Raw genomic sequence first — 16,158 nt, forward strand, 5'->3', positions numbered from 1 at the left:
CAATCAGTTATTGTCTCAGGTTTTATCCCACAACAGTGAAGTCACCATCCTTTCTCAAAGGTAATCAGTGACATCCTAATTGCTAAATTTAAAATGTTACCTTGAATTTCAGGTGAATATTTTTATCATTGATAATATGCTCTCATTTGAAAATTCTACTTACCTTTATCAGTGAGGCTTTCATCCCCAACAGTCTACAAATGTGTACTATACTTAAAATTATAAACTTATTTGACAAATATAATAATAGTTTTTTTAAATGTCTTGTCTTTGCTGTCTGTTTATTGAGACAGGGTCTGTTTCTGTTGTCCATGCTGGAGTGCAGTGGCGCAATCAATAACTCACTGCAGCCTCAAACTCCAGTGCTAAAGCAATCTGTCCATGTCAGTCTCCCAGGTGACTGTGACTACAGGCCACCCAGACTAGCTAATTTTGGTAGAAACAGGGCCTCTCCATGTATCCCAGGCTGATCTTGAGTTCCTGGGATCAAGCCATCTACCTGCTTCAGGCTCCCAAAGTGCTGCCATTGGAGGTGTGAGCCACCAGGCCTGGCCAAATATAACAGTTACTTCTTAGTCACTCTCTTAATTGAATTATTCCTGATGAATTTAATCTCAATCTCCCAGTTATCTCTTCCTCTATGATGGATTTCTGAATGGTACCATGAGTCCCAAATTGTTATCTCCAGCCAGTCTCTTACCAAAGCCCAAATCATATATGACTATATTGCACATACTCATGTTTAACAGGCAATCTGATCTCAAGGCTACACACTGAATTCTGATGCTCCTTCCAAACTACTTTCCCCAAGTGTTTCCCATTTCACCTGATAGTAATCAGATCCTGGTGTAAAGGCCTGAAACTGGAAGGTCATCCTCCATGCTTTTCTTTTCATCTAATCATTTATATTAATCCTCAAATTCTGCATGTTTTCATTTTAAAACAGGTCCAGAATCTAAACACTTTTCCGTATTTCTCCTGCTGTCACCCAGATACAAGTTATCTACATTTCTCATCTGATTAACTCAGCCACTTTAGTGATCTCCTACCTTCTATTTGTATTCTGCTATTATAACTATTACACTATTACCACTATTACAGCTATGTGAGTTATATCTCAGATACTATAAAATTAACTATTTTAAAAGAGATTTTTTTAAACAAACACTTTTTTAACAAACAGATGTAATGTCATTAAAATATGGACCTAAGGGGTATGTAGTTAAAAATCTGTATGGTCACTCTATTTGTTGTTAATATGAAAATTTAATCTTTCAAAATGGCTGTGTTGATAAACAAGTTGTTGTTAATATTAATTTGTCAGTTTATGGAAAGAAGAGTGGGAAGAATTATTATTTTCATAATACAAGCATTATTTTTCTTCTTATCTCAGGTTGTGAAGCACTTTTTGAATGGGAAGGAATATCTGCTCCCTGTTAGATCTCACCCACCAGAAAAACTTGCGGGACTCAAAAATCCTGGTACTACTTATCACATGATTTCTGTGATCCAGCAGCCAGATACACACACACACACACACACACACACACACACACACACACACACATTCCACCAGAAACAGTATTCTTGCAATTGAATGCATAGGTAAAAATATAGAAAATGACTTTTTGAAGACGAGAAGCAGAACAGTGAGGTAAATTCTAATTATTAATTACTATTACTTTGAAGATTCTGATAGCAGCTGCTGTTTTATCTCTGAAATTATTTTACATTAAGAGAATTATGCAGGAAGTGCCTTTTCATAATATGGCTAAAATCTCTGAGATACTATGACTGACATATTTATATTATCTGTGTATCATAAGCTGTGCTTATTTTTAAAATTATATATTTTTCTCAAATGAGAGCTTTTGTTGTTAAAGAAACAAATTTGTTATTCAAATTATTCTATGTAAACTTGTAAAAAAAATTTGTTAAGAATTATCATCAAACTGCCTGTGAAAAGTATTCATTTGAAAATAAAGCAGTAAAAAAGTTAGGTTATAGTGTTACATCACCTGTTTAGAATATACCTCCAAATAAGTGAATATGGAATACCTATATTTTGCTAATGTTTATACTCAATCACTTTATTATTGTTATTATATTTTTACTTTTCTGTAGAGATACTGATAGAAACTAAATTTAAAAATTAGAATATTTTAACTGTAGTAAATGGTTTTCCTACACCTTTTTCATCTTTTTCCTTTCAGTGGGCATAAATAGTTTTGTCTTTCAGCTGCTGGTGTCTCAACACTTATCATTTATAGAGATTACAAAACACACACTTTCTTTCACTTTTAGTAGAATCTTCATATGGGATGTTCACCAATACTTGGTTAACAGCCACTATTGGAAGAAAAATTGGAATGTAAGTTCTGGTAATATAGCCCTTATGACCCCTAGGGTGTTGAGTTTAACACATATAGAGATGGTTAACCATACCAGAAGGAAACAAATGAAACAGACAGAATATAAAATTTCAAATTAGGTATCTTATTTTCGTACTTGGTTGCTTGTGCTTTATTTTGTCTCAGCACTCTACTGTGGCACGTATAGCTGCCTTGCTCCTTTTTCTATGCAATCAGCTTCTCCAGGGCAGGAACTGGGTATGGTTTATTTCTTCATTGCAAATCTAAGACACAAGGAAAACCATGCAGAAACGTCTAGATACTTGTAAAACAACTGCATTTTGCTCTATGGCTACAATCATGTTTTGACTATTGTAGCTTCTGTCTATGCTCCCCTTCCTTCCACAACTACGGTTAATAGGTATACTTACTGAGTGTTAATAATTCTGATTTCATCATGTAAATATTCTTATTTAATTTGGAAAATGCATTATTCTCAAAAGAAGATACTAAATCCTAGAAAGACTAAGGAACTTATCTATAATAACTTTTCTGTGAACTGTTATACTAGCCCATGTTTGAAATAAGCAATAATACTAAAAATTAAAAAATAAATTAAGTGCTTTGAAAATCTGGAGTATAAAAAATATGTCATTTTACTCAGTAACTTTTGGCATTTCTTGCAACTTCTTTACTTATATTTATAAAGCTAAATTAGTGCATTACTGATTTCCTTTGGTATTTAATGTTAATCCCCAAGAAAATTTACTAGAATATTTTCATTAATTTGAAGACAAACCACACTTAAGTAAGACAGGAGATAGAAAAGAGTACAACATTAGTGTCCTAAGACACCTTCAAGACATCTTTATTCATTTAGCTATTTTCAAACTACACTCCTATGTACCTAAAGAATTTTGGTTAACAGTTAAGGTAAATTTTAAGTGAGTGATTATTTAAGTTTTATAAAAACCTCAACACATTAACTAAACATTGCTCAGAAAAAGGCTTCTATAAGGGACATTATATTAAGTGAAATTAGCCAGGAAATATAAAGGACAAGGATTGTATGTTTTTATTCACATGTGAGAAATAACAAAGTTGATCTCATAGAGGTAGAGAATAGAATGACAGATTATTATAGGCTGTGAAAGACATTGAGCAAACAAATAAGTGAATTAGTTAATGGGTAAAAAATACAGTTAGAAGGAAAAGATTCTAAAGTTTGATTGTATAGGAGGGATATTATAGGTATGAATAATTTATTATAGATTTCAAAATAACTAGAAATTTAGATTTGGAAAGTTCTTTAAACAAATATGTCATATATGTCTGAAATGACCAATATCCCAATTACCAATATGCCATTTAAAAATCTGGTCATTGCTCATTGCATACATGTATCAAAATAATATTTCTACTTTGTAAATATGTAAAATTATAATGCACCAATTTAAAAAACAATAAATGGTGGTCTATTTAAATGAGAAATTTCACTAAAGCTGGCCATTTCTGAATGGTAAAATGCTCTTTCTCTCTATACATTAGGGCTTTGTGTTCCAAACTCTGATTTTAGAAGTACTTTCAACATGTTCTTGGGCAGACTGAGGCCATCACAGAAACCCACACATGCCCCTCTTCAGCATAAGCTGGAAATTGTGGTCCAGGGCACTCCTGGATGCCATGAAACAATATGTGCCATTGGAAAGATAATTACTAGCTCATCTGGTCTTGGTGTTGAGAGTGCTTCTTTGACTAAAGACCATAATAATTATAAAACTTGCAACACTTATAATCTGTTGGGCAAATTACAGAAACGGCCTAATGAGGGAGTGCTCAGAAGACTTCCAAAATAACATAAACATGGCTTTATAGAGTAAAATATTACCAGGGAAGTGCAAGGAGGTGCTCATCCTGTTCAAGGCAAGTAGTCTAGTATTTTCTGCATCAAGTTTGGAAACAGCTCAGGAATGACTGGATCCAACTCTCACATGGGCAATGCCCTTTGAAGAACTCCTTATTGACAAGAACAACCTGCTTAGTTGACGAATGGCAGTTTCAAGGTGGATGACAGATGTCCTGTTGTCAGGCTTTCATAGAAACCAGAAATAAAAAGACCAAGTGAAGATGGAATGAGAAAATTAGCTCAATGATTGAACTGCATGCTGTTTTTTTTTAAAAGAAGGATTAAAAACATTAAACCATTATTTTATTTGAATGCATGAGTAGTAAATAGTAATCAATGTACTGGCCACGTGAAAAATAGAAAACTGGAGTTTCAAGTAGATGCCAGTATGTGACACATGTACTTTCAGTGGGCTGAGTCACATCCTGGCATTTGCTTAATAGTAAAAATTTAAGGGGTACATTAAAGAAGGACATGCTGATTTCCATTTGAAGAATCCTCTCCAGCATGATTGGGAGGTGACTAGAAACAGGACAACATGATAAATTGACTTGAGGTGGCAGACTTATAGAGGTGCAGCAGTAATGCAGAGATAGGATTAATCTACACATATTTCACTTGTACTCTCTAAGGAACAGAAATTCCAAAATCTAAGTCTAGGCTAGAACAGAAACTTAGATGGCAAATAACAATAGGCCAAATAGGAAGGCCCATAACATAGTTGTATTACAATGTACCAGTACCTGATAGTGTATTTATAGGTCTTGACTAATGTAGACAGCATTTTGCATTCACAGTGGTTGATGCTAATGCTTATATACTATAAAAATATAAAAAACATAGTATATTGTTGTGGGAAGTCAGGGACCCTGAATGGAGGGACCAGCTGAAGCCATGGCAGAAGAATATAAATTGTGAAGATTTCATGGACATCTATAACTTCCCCAGTCAATATTCTTGTGATTTTGTATGCCTGTCTTTACTTTAATCTCTTAATCTTGTCACCTTTGTAAGCTGGGGATGTATGTTGCCTCAGGACCCAGTGATGATTGCGTTAAATGCACAAATTGTTTAAACAATATGAAATCTGGGTACCCTGAAAAAAGAACAGGATAATAGTGACATTCAGAGAACAAGGGAGATAACCATTAGGTCTGGCTGCCAGACAGCCAGGTGGAACAGAACCATATTTCTCTTCTTTCAAAAGCAAATAGGAAAAATATTGCTGAATTATTTTTCCCAGCAAGGAATAGCCCTGAGAAAGAGAATGTGTTCCTAGGGGGAAGTCTCCGAAATGACTGCTCTGGGAATGTGTCTTTTACAGTTGTAGATAAGGGATGAAATAAGCCCTGGTCTCCTGTAGCACTCCCAGGCTTATTAGTTTGAGGAAATTCCCAACTAATAAATTTTGGTCAGACCTGTTGTCTGCTCTCAAACCCTGTCTCCTGATAAGATGTTATCAATGACTATGCATGCCTGAAACTTCATTAGCAATTTTAATTTCATCCTGGTCCTGTGATTCACCTTGTCTCCCTTTGCCTTGTAATATTTTATTACCTTGTGAAGCATGTGATCTCTGTGACACACATCCTATTCATACACTCCCTACCCTTTGAAAATCACTAATAAAAATGTGCTGGTTTTGTGGCTTGGGGAGCATCATGGAACTTGCCGACGTGATGTCTCCCTCGGACACCCAGCTTTAATATTTCTCTCTTTTGTACTCTTTCTGTTTATTTCTCAGAGTGACTGACACTTAAGTAATATAGAAAAGGACCCATGTTGAATTATCAGGGGTAGGTTCCCCCAATATCTGGTGCCAACATGGTTTTTCTTTTTCCCAAGTGCATGTGGGAACCCTTTGGTAAGTGCGGAGAAATGTCATCGCTTTGGTCCACAGAGGTGCATGTTCAACTCCCTGATGACTGGTGCATAGTCTGTGTATGATCTGGGTAAACTATGGGTCACACAAAGTATAAAAATTACACTTATCTCTTCTATATTAAACTCTGGTTAAAACATAAAAGGGATTGAGTGCCTATGGAAAATATGGCCACTGTATTCAGGGCAGTGGTAAAATTCTGTCCTTGTTTTCCTGAAAAAGAAACTTTAGATGTAGACATGTAAAAACAGGGAAGAGTCCGAGTAACCATGGAAAATACAGTCACTCTATTCAGGGCAGTAGAAAAATACTGTCCTTGGTTTCCTAAAAAGGGAACCATATATGTAAAAGTATGGGATCATGTTGGTACAACATTCTGGGAACTGGTCTCAACAGGTAATTATGTTCCTATCAGTGTTTGGGGTGATTCTAATACCTCCTCAACCATCCTCTCCTACAAAGTCTTCATTATCTGATCAGCCTCTCCCTTCAGCTACTCCTCCCCCACCAGATGATGCTGATAATTCAATGTCTAACTCTGGTGACTTTGGCTTAACATTACTCCCTGAAGACCTTATTTCTTTTCACAAAGAGCCAGTACTTGAAGCTCCTGTGGCTGGACTCACACAGCCCAGGACCATAGATAGGCTAATTCTTTCTTCTTCAAACCTTTGCAGCATTTGCCTCTGGGTGTCACCTAATGGATCCAGGGCCAAACTATAATTTACCTGTAATTCTTCAGGTAAACCCCTCACCCTCCTGTCATTTTGGTTCCTCGACTGTCACTTTGCCATCCACCCAGCCTGCTTCTCTGTACCCTTCTTCACACATGGATGCCAGTAATCACCAGTATACCTATGCCTCTTCTACTCCTCCAGTGTGCCTTTCTCACACTCTCATACCAGTCTGCATCAATATGTGCCACTCAATCTTACTTTTTAAAAAGAATTTAAGGATGCTTGTACTCACTATCGTCCTACTTTTCCTTATTTTAAAATGGTATTGCAAATTTTTTGTATGGAGGTTACTGTGCTTCCTTTAGACTGGGACCTTTTGGCAAAAAGCTATTCTAACCCATCTCAGCCTGGAGGGCACAGGAGGACCATTTGCAGGCTCAGCTAAACCAGACTAATGACATTCTAATTACTCAGGCTCAGCTCACAGGCTCTGATAGTTTCTCTGATACTTATACTCAATTAAATTTTGATGCTCTTACCACAGAACAAGTAACAAAGATGTGTATGAGAACTTGAGATAAATTACATTCCCCAGGCTAAGCTCCTGTTTATTTTACTACTGTTAAACAAGCTCAATTTTTTTTACTACCTAATATCATTTTAAACAAAGGAGATAAGACATGTGGCCCTGGGATGGACTCTGGCAGTGAAAAGGCCACTTATTGAATTAATGTAATTTCTAAACAATGGCCCACCTACACCATACACATTCAAGGAAAGAAGCTTGAGGGCCAGTACATACAGGGGCTGAAATTAATATTCTACATAACTCTTATAGTGCTCCCAGTCAGCATATGATGGAAAACATGGGGTTTGTTCCTGGGCTTGGTCTTGGTCCAAAGCATGAAGGGATTACTAAACCTCCCCCAGTTACTGTAAAAGAAAACAGAGCAGGTTTAGGTTAACCTTTATAGTGATGGCCACTGCCATCCCTCCTGATCCTATCCCTTTACAATGGAAATCTGACACACCTATTTGGATTCAGCAGTGGCTGCTCTCTAAAGAAAAACTGGTGGCTTTAACCCACTTGGTTTTGGAACAGTTACAACTTGGAAAAGTGGAACATTCTCTTTCCCCCTGGAATTCTCCTGTGTTTCTAGTAAAAAAGAAATCAGGCAAGTGGCAGATGGTAACTGATTTAAGGGCTATTAATGCTGTAATTAAACCTATGGGGGCCATCCAACCTGGCATGCCTGCCCCTGCTTTAATACCTAAAAATTCACCTGTCATAGTTATTGAACTTAAAGGTTGTTTTTTTCATATACCTTTACATAAATTGGATTCTGAAAAATTTGCTTTCACTGTACCATCTATCAATAATCAGGATCCTGCAACTCATTATCATTGGAAAGTACTTCCTCAGGGAATGCTAAATAGCCCTACAATCTGCCAGCTTTATGTTGGGCAAGTGCTTTAACCAGCTCGAGCCCAATTTCTCCAGGCCTATATTCTTCATTATATTGATGATATTATAATTGCTGCCCCAACTGATAAACAATTAATTGACTGTTATCAAAGCTTAAGCCACAGTGTTTGAGGCTGGATTACACAACACTCAGGATAAAATTCAACAGACCACACCTGTTCAAGATTTAGGAATTGTGGTTGACAGGATTACACATTGCTGAGGATAAAATTCAACCGATCACTCCTGTTCAATATTTAGGAATGGTCTATAGACGACGTATTCAATCTCAAAAGTTCAAATTAGGAGAGATTCTTTAAAAACTTTAAATGACTTCCAAAAACTTCTGAGTAACATGAATTATTTAAGACCTACTTTAGATATTCTGATCTATGCACTGTCTAACTTGTTTTCTATGCTGCAGGGAGATTCCAATCTCCACAGTCTCAGGACTTTGACGTCTGAGGCTTTACTAGAATGGAAATTTGTAGAGGAAAGAATCCAGACTGTCTGGTTATCTAGAACACAGCCATTTCTGCCTTTTCAACTTCTGGGTTTTGCTTCTTTACACTCCTCTACTGGACTAATAGTTCAACATAATGATTTAGCAGAGTGGTGTTTTCTGCCTCATTCTGCGTCAAAAACTTTGTCTGTTTATCTGGACAAAATAGCCATCTTAATTGGACAGACTTGGCACAGGATACTTAAAATTTCTGGATTTGATCCAAATTTAATTGTAGTTCCTTTAAATTGGCTCGGAGTTCAAGCTGCCTTTCAACATTCCGTATTGTGGCAAATTCACTCGGCTGAATTTATTGGCATTATTCACAATAATTATCCAAAGAACAAATTGTTTGATTTTATAAAAATGATGTCTTGGGTGGTCCCACGATTAACCAAAGATCAGCCCATTGCTGAGGCTGTTACAGTGTTCACTGATGGCTCCAGTAATGACAATGCTGGTTATGTAGGTCATAAAGACAAGCTTATTTCTACCTGTTATACTTCTGCTCAAAAGACAGAGTGAACTGCTGTAATTACTGCCTTACAGGATTTCGCCAAACCTTTAAATATTATCTCTGATTCTACTTAATGTGGGAAAGAGGATATGCTTGTGCTTCACCAGGAGATCATCAAACAAAAACCACAGAGAAAAGATTTCCATGTAGAGACTGCCCTCAGACATGGCGAAATCTGTGCCAACTCCTTAAAATTTGGCACACCAAATCACAATCGGTCTGATTCAATCCTCTCTGATTGTAATAGAGACCCATCTAACTAAGTATGCTTCTCCTGATTACCTTTCTTTTTCTCCTTACAAACCTGAAAATCTCGCCATTTCTATTAGCCTGAAAATAACATCCCTCTGTTCTTCTTTTCCTCTTTCATCACTTAATCTTGCTTACACTAGGATTTATTTAATGTTTCTCCTCATACTTTCTGTCTCACCAGTTTCCTCTCACACTGATTTACCAGCTACACAAAATTATTCTTATTGGGCTTATGTGTCTTTTCCTTCACTTATTTGATCTCTCACCTGGATGGATGCTCCTGCAGAAATCTACACTAAGGATAGTGTAAGGATGCCTGAAGCTACAGATGACCATTGCTTCACTCAGCCAGGGGAATAAGGCAATGCATTTTATGTTACCATGGGTTATAAATACCCACTTCTGTGCCTCGGACATGCATCTGGTTGTATACATCTAGAAACTCAAGTCTGGGCTAATTATCTTCTGGACAGATCAGTTACAGAGGAACCAGGATATTTGGTCTCCAGCCTCTCCCTTTCTCCTTTAAAACAAATGAAAGGTGGAGTAATGAGAGATACCCCATACTTTCAACATAAACATGCAGGAAAACCATGCCCTAAAAATTTTGAGGGCCCATCTAAAATCTTAATTTGGGAAGACTGTGTTAACTCACATATGGTAATATTGAAAAATGACTCATATTGTTTAGTAATAGACTGGGCTCCAAAGGGCTATTTCGAAAACAACTGCTCCTCTGGTGGAAGGGAATGCCTGGAGTCTGCTTATTTTATTTCTTATTGGAAGAATGAAAATCATCATTCTACATTGCATAGGAGGTTCAGCTTATTCTTTCCCTTAAAATGGGAAGATAAAAGTGTTATCCTCACCCCCACCCCACCGAGGCCTCATATGATACTCTCTTCTGAGCCCAGAGCACCCAGAACTTTGAAAATTAGCTATTGCCATGTCTGGACTGTGAGTATAGGAAGGGGAAACTATTCTGTCTGTTGTTCCCCCCACTGTCCTCCTCTCTCAGTATCAATGTAGATGCAGAAATTCTGCTTTGCTTACCTCCAACTTGACTATTCCCATACAGAGTTGTGTTAAGCCTCCTTACGTGCTGTTAGTGGGAAGTATCAAAATTTGGATGAATAATTAAACTGTCCAATGCATTAATTGTCACTTATACATTTGTATTAACTCCTATTTTGACTCTAGGAAAAGTGTAATGTTGGTTCAAGCTCGAGAAGGAATCTGGATTCTGGTAACTATGCCCACACCTTGGGAACCCTCCCTCTCAATACATTTAATTAATGAAGAGTTACAGCCAATTCTAAAAAGATCTAAGAGATTGGTTTTCACTTTAATTGCTGTGATCATGGGCCTAATTACAGTCACTGCACTGGCCACCACTGCCAGAATGGCAGTCTATCAATCTAGTCAAATGGCTCATTTTGTTAATGATTGACAAACCAATTCCACCCAAATGTGGAATTCTCAACAAGGAATTGATCAACAATTGGCTAATCAAATTAATGAGGTAAGGCAGTCTGTTATTTGGCTTGGAGATCAAGTAGTGAGTCTCGAACATTGCATGCATACGCAGTGAGATTGGAATACTACAGATATCTGTGTCACCCTGTATCCCTACAGTGAGACTGATCATTCATGGGAAATGGTCAAAGGACACCTTTTAGGTAGGGAAGATAATTTATCATCAGACCTAACTAAATTAAAGAAACAAATTTTTGAAGCCTCAAGCTCGTTTATCCATTGTGCCTGGAGCTGAGGTATTAGATCAGGTGACAGAAAATCTTTCTGGACTAAACCTCATGACTTGCATTAAGTCTACTGAGGGCTGCACTGTAGTAAATTTTGGAATTATGTTTCTCTGTTTAATTGGTCTGTCTTTAGTGTGCCAGAACAGTCAAAGAATCCTGCATCAAAATTGAGAGAACAACCAAGCCTTCATCACCATAGCACATTTATATAAAAAGAAAGGGAGAGATGTTGCAGGAAGTCAGAGACCCTGAATGGAGGGACTGGCTGAAGACATGGCAGAAGAACATAAATTATGAAGATTTCATGGACATTTACTAGTTTCCCAAATTAATACTTTTATAATTTCTTATGCCTGTCTTTACTAAAATCTCTGAACATACATTGTGAAGATTTCATGGACATTTATCACTTCCCCAATCAATATTCCTGTGATTTCCTATGCCTATCTTTACTTTAATCTCTTAATCCCATCATCTTCGTAAGCTGAGGATATATGTCACCTGAGGACCCTGTGATGATTGTGTTAATTGCACAAATTGTTTAAACAATATGAAATCTGGGCATCTTGAAAAAAGAACAGGATAACAGTGATGCTCAGGGAACAAGGGAGATAACCATTAGGTCTAGCTGCCTGAGAGCTGGGTGGAACAGAGCCATATTTCTCTTCTTTCAAAAGCAAATAGAAGAAATATCACTGAATTTTTTTCTTAGCAAGGAAGAGCCCTGAGAAAGCGAATGTATTCCTAGGGGGAGGTCTCTGAAATGGCTGCTCTGGGAATGTCTGTCTTTTACAGTTGCAGATAAGGAATGAAATAAGCCTTGGTCTCCCATAGCACTCCCAGGCTTATTAGGATGAGGAAATTCCCACCTAATAAATTTTGGTCAGGCCTGTTGTCTGCTCTCAAACCCTGTCTCCTGATAAGATGTTGTCAATGACAATGCATGCCTGAAACTTCATTAGCAATTTTAATTTTGCCCAGGTCCTGTGATCTTGCCCTGCCTCCATTTGCCTTGTGATATTTTATTACCTTGTGAAGCATGTGATCTCTGTGACCCACACCCTATTTGTACACTCCCTCCCCTTTGAAAATCACTAATAAAAACTTGCTGGTTTTGTGGCTTGGGGCCATGATGAAACCTGCCAACATGTGATGTCTCACCCAGACACCCAGCTTTAAAATTTCTCTCTTTTGTACTCTTTCCCTTTATTTCTCAGACTGGCTGACACTTAGGGAAAATAGAAAAGGACCCACATTGAATTATCAGGGGTGGGTTCCTCCGATAGTATATTCTAACCAATTTGAACAAACTAATTGCTGTTCCTCAAGCTATGCAACACACTTCATATCCTAGTGTTTCCAACAATGGGCATGGAGATGTTATTGGAAATAAAAAATCTTACATGAATTATTTAAAACCAGAAGGTGCTTATATCTTCAGTAAACCCTACATCTAACAACAAAAGCTTTAAAATAATATACAAATAAACTAGGAGACTTACTGCTTTCAAGGAAAATGGTGACTGGCTAGCAAAACAGTCAAAAATATTGGCGCAATGGTACTTTAAAGTATATGGATTCTGATAATATGTACTTCATGGGATTAGATGAAGCCAAATTTTGGAAGCATCACTTAATAAATTCTACTACAAAAGTGCCCCAAGCACTAAAATAAAATCTAGTGTGCTCCACACATTGTGGCATATGAAAATTGTGCATACTGGTTTTAATATTTTAGAATTTCTATTAAAAATATGTCCATATTCTTTATCTCAACAAGAAATGAAACTATCAAACATTAAATGTTAAGAACCTGTAGAATGAAAATATGCTTGATTTTACATTTTTCCCGTTTTATATTTTTTTCTGGTGATAAAAAATAAAGTTTCTGAGAAATACAGCTGTTACTCTGGGCAACTGCTGGAATTTAGTTAATTTCATTTCTTGGCTACATGAACTTGATGAGAAGTCATGCTAAATGTTACACACAAGAAAAGCTTTAAATGATTAACCTGGCCAGGTACAATGGCTCACCACCTGTAATCCCAGCACTTTAAGAGGCTGAGGCAGGTGGATTGTGATGCCAGGAGATCCAGAGCATCCTGGCTAACATGGTGAAACCCTGTCTCTACTAAAAATACAAAATTAGCTAAGGGTGGTGACACGTGCCTCTAATCCCAGCTACTTGGTAGGATGAGGCAGGAGAATTGCTTGAACTTGGGGTGTGGAAGTTGTAGTGAGCCAAGATCACAACCACCGCACTCCAGCCCAGGCAAGAAAAGTGAAACTCCATCAAAAGAACAAAAGAAAGGAAAGAAGTAAGGAAGGGAAATGAAACAAAGAAAAAAGAAAGAAAAAGAAAGAAAGAAAAAAGAAAGAAAGAAAGAAAGAAAGAAAGAAAGAAAGAAAGAAAGAAAGAAAAAGAAAGAAAGAAAGAAAGAAAAGAAAAGAAAAAAGAAAAGAAAAGAAAAGAAAGAGAAGAAAAGTGAAAAGAAAACTGCATTACTCACATTGTGGCTAATATTCAGAGACTATTTTAACAGAAATATTTGTTTTAAATTAGAAGTGCTCATAAATGGTTTTCATTTATATGTTTGGTCAGTATTTTTTTTAGTAAACTTTGTATTAAAGCTGGTAAAATTGTTAATTTTTACTCCCACTGGATTTTGAGAAAGACTAAATAAATTATTTATGCTCTTATTGAAAGATCACACATTTTTTATGAACTAAGACAAGGTAGTACCTAATTACAAAAAAAAATCAGAAAGGTAAAATAAAACATAACCCCACTTAAACTATTCTTCTGATCATCTTGCCAAATCTGTCCTGGATAATTTTTTTCTTAATTTGCAGTCACAGCTGATATGTTACAAAATATGTAAGAAAATAATAATTGAAGACCATATAAGTAAAGCATCAAACTGAGTTTGAAAATGAAAACTATTATTATTACTTTTTTACCTGTTGATACATAGAGTCTGTTGGGTGAGGATACAATGGAGCATCTGCTGTTGGACATGTCTTATGCCCATATAAGACACCTTGGTCATCTGGCTCCAAATTCTAAATATTTAAAAAGATTGACAATTTGATTGTAAAAGTAACTTTGCACCTTTTATTCAATTTTCTTCATTTAGAATAAACTTTTAAGAAATGTAAAAAAGCTGACAATTATAACATCTTTACAATTCCTGCAAATGATTTATAATTCAGGGAAAAAATCTGAATTATTTTAGCTACATAATTTTTAGACCATTTCACACAAGTCACTTCCAAAGGGAAGCTTACTTTTTAAGAAAAAACAAACCAATGCTAATCATTTAACAAAATAAATATTTTAAGGGCCGTATTAATACATAGACATTGGCTTACACATTTAAAAATTACTTGTCTTTTTCCCAGATTTATCTGCTGCCCTTTTGAGGCTTCCCCCGAGCCCCTTATCTAGACAAAGTTCTGAAGCATTTGCAAATGTCATGCTAGCACTATTTGATCTTTCTAAGAAATAACCATTTGATGTTTTCTTGTTTTGTACTGGAGGAGACAAATCTTAGTAGGCATACTGAATTGTTTCCAGTATATGGCCTTCTTTCACATTTCTATATCCACTAAACGAGTCAATTTTCTTTTCTTTTCTTTTTTTCCACATAAAAGCACAAACACAGTCCTTCACCTCCACAAATTATGCAGTTGAGTTTCCCACATTTGGGGAAACCTCATGGGACAGCACATCTGGAGTGCAATAGATCAGCCTTGAACTGGTAAATCCACCTTCGGGATCACGGTATCTCCCCTGGCAGGCAAGTATCCATTTTCTTTTTAAGACTTCCATTAGCCTTTGAAAGAAATTACAAATATAAATGTAACAGAATTTAGAATAATTTTCAGTATCAGCTTAAAATGTTAATTCCAATCATCCATGACTATTCTCTTCTAAAAAAGTTCTTAATTCTGACACAGGCTTCTACAAAATTGTAAGAAAAAAGCACTATGGTAAACAATGAAACAACTGCTAAATAAAGCTACCATACATTTTAGGCACTGATATGCTCATTTTTGGTAGTGACTCTTAGGGCACCCTATTGTATCTAACAGCCATTCTCGGTCTTCTGGAATTTTATTATGTGCACTCTGAGCTTTAAAAATAAGGAGATGAAAAGAATTTATAATATGTAGTAGTAGCTAATATTTTATTGCCTAATATGTTCCATTCAGAACAAGTGTTTGAGGTAATCTAATTAATATTAGAGTTAGTTTCCTAAGTGGGTAGCATTAGTAAATCCATTTAACAAATAAAAAATCAATTACAGTTAGGAGAAATACTTTCCCAATTATTACAGATTTAGCCAGTTGAGGAGCTAGCTAGCAATCTGACTCAAACATCTGACCTCTTGACGTATTACAAATATAAAATGTTTTGGATAATATACTATCCATGCATTACTACAAGTGAATTAAAAACAGTAATGCTATATTACTTTTCATAGTTCTATTTATTATTCTATACTTAGGATTATGCTGTGTGGCCCAGGCTGGACTACAGTGAGAAGATGATAGCTCATAGCTCAATGAGGACTCACACTCCAGGGTTCAAGGAATATTCCTGCCTCAGCCTTCCAACTACTTTAGATTAGAGAAATGCACCACCATGTCTAACTCATCTCATTATTTTTACTAAATATGAATAGCTTTTTATGAGTACCTTTTTTAAGAAAAAACAAAACTTACTCGGTGTTTATTCATTTTTCAGAGATAACATTTTAGAATGTAAAGCAAGAATCCTTTGTTTATAAAACAGCAATATTAATTAGCAGTAAAAAATTGATTTCAATTCTGATAATAT

General features: G+C 36.2%; 1 long non-coding RNA gene and 1 other non-coding gene across 2 annotated transcripts; both read right to left on the reverse strand.

The window, feature by feature from the left end:
• Nucleotides 1–2,503: 2,503 nt before the first annotated feature.
• On the reverse strand, nucleotides 2,504–14,380 carry LOC129053446 (uncharacterized). The gene is made up of 3 exons (XR_008518288.1): nucleotides 14,277–14,380; nucleotides 4,240–4,441; nucleotides 2,504–2,635 (listed from the first exon to the last, which is right to left on the reverse strand). It is a non-coding gene; the product is annotated as an uncharacterized LOC129053446 (long non-coding RNA).
• Nucleotides 14,381–14,959: 579 nt separating this feature from the next.
• On the reverse strand, nucleotides 14,960–15,123 carry LOC129053537 (U1 spliceosomal RNA). Its single transcript, XR_008518326.1, has one exon. It is a non-coding gene; the product is annotated as a U1 spliceosomal RNA (small nuclear RNA).
• Between the last annotated feature and the right edge of the window lie 1,035 nt (nucleotides 15,124–16,158).

Source organism: Pongo abelii, chromosome Y (assembly GCF_028885655.2).
Source record: "Pongo abelii isolate AG06213 chromosome Y, NHGRI_mPonAbe1-v2.0_pri, whole genome shotgun sequence".
Taxonomy (NCBI): Eukaryota; Metazoa; Chordata; class Mammalia; order Primates; family Hominidae; genus Pongo; species Pongo abelii.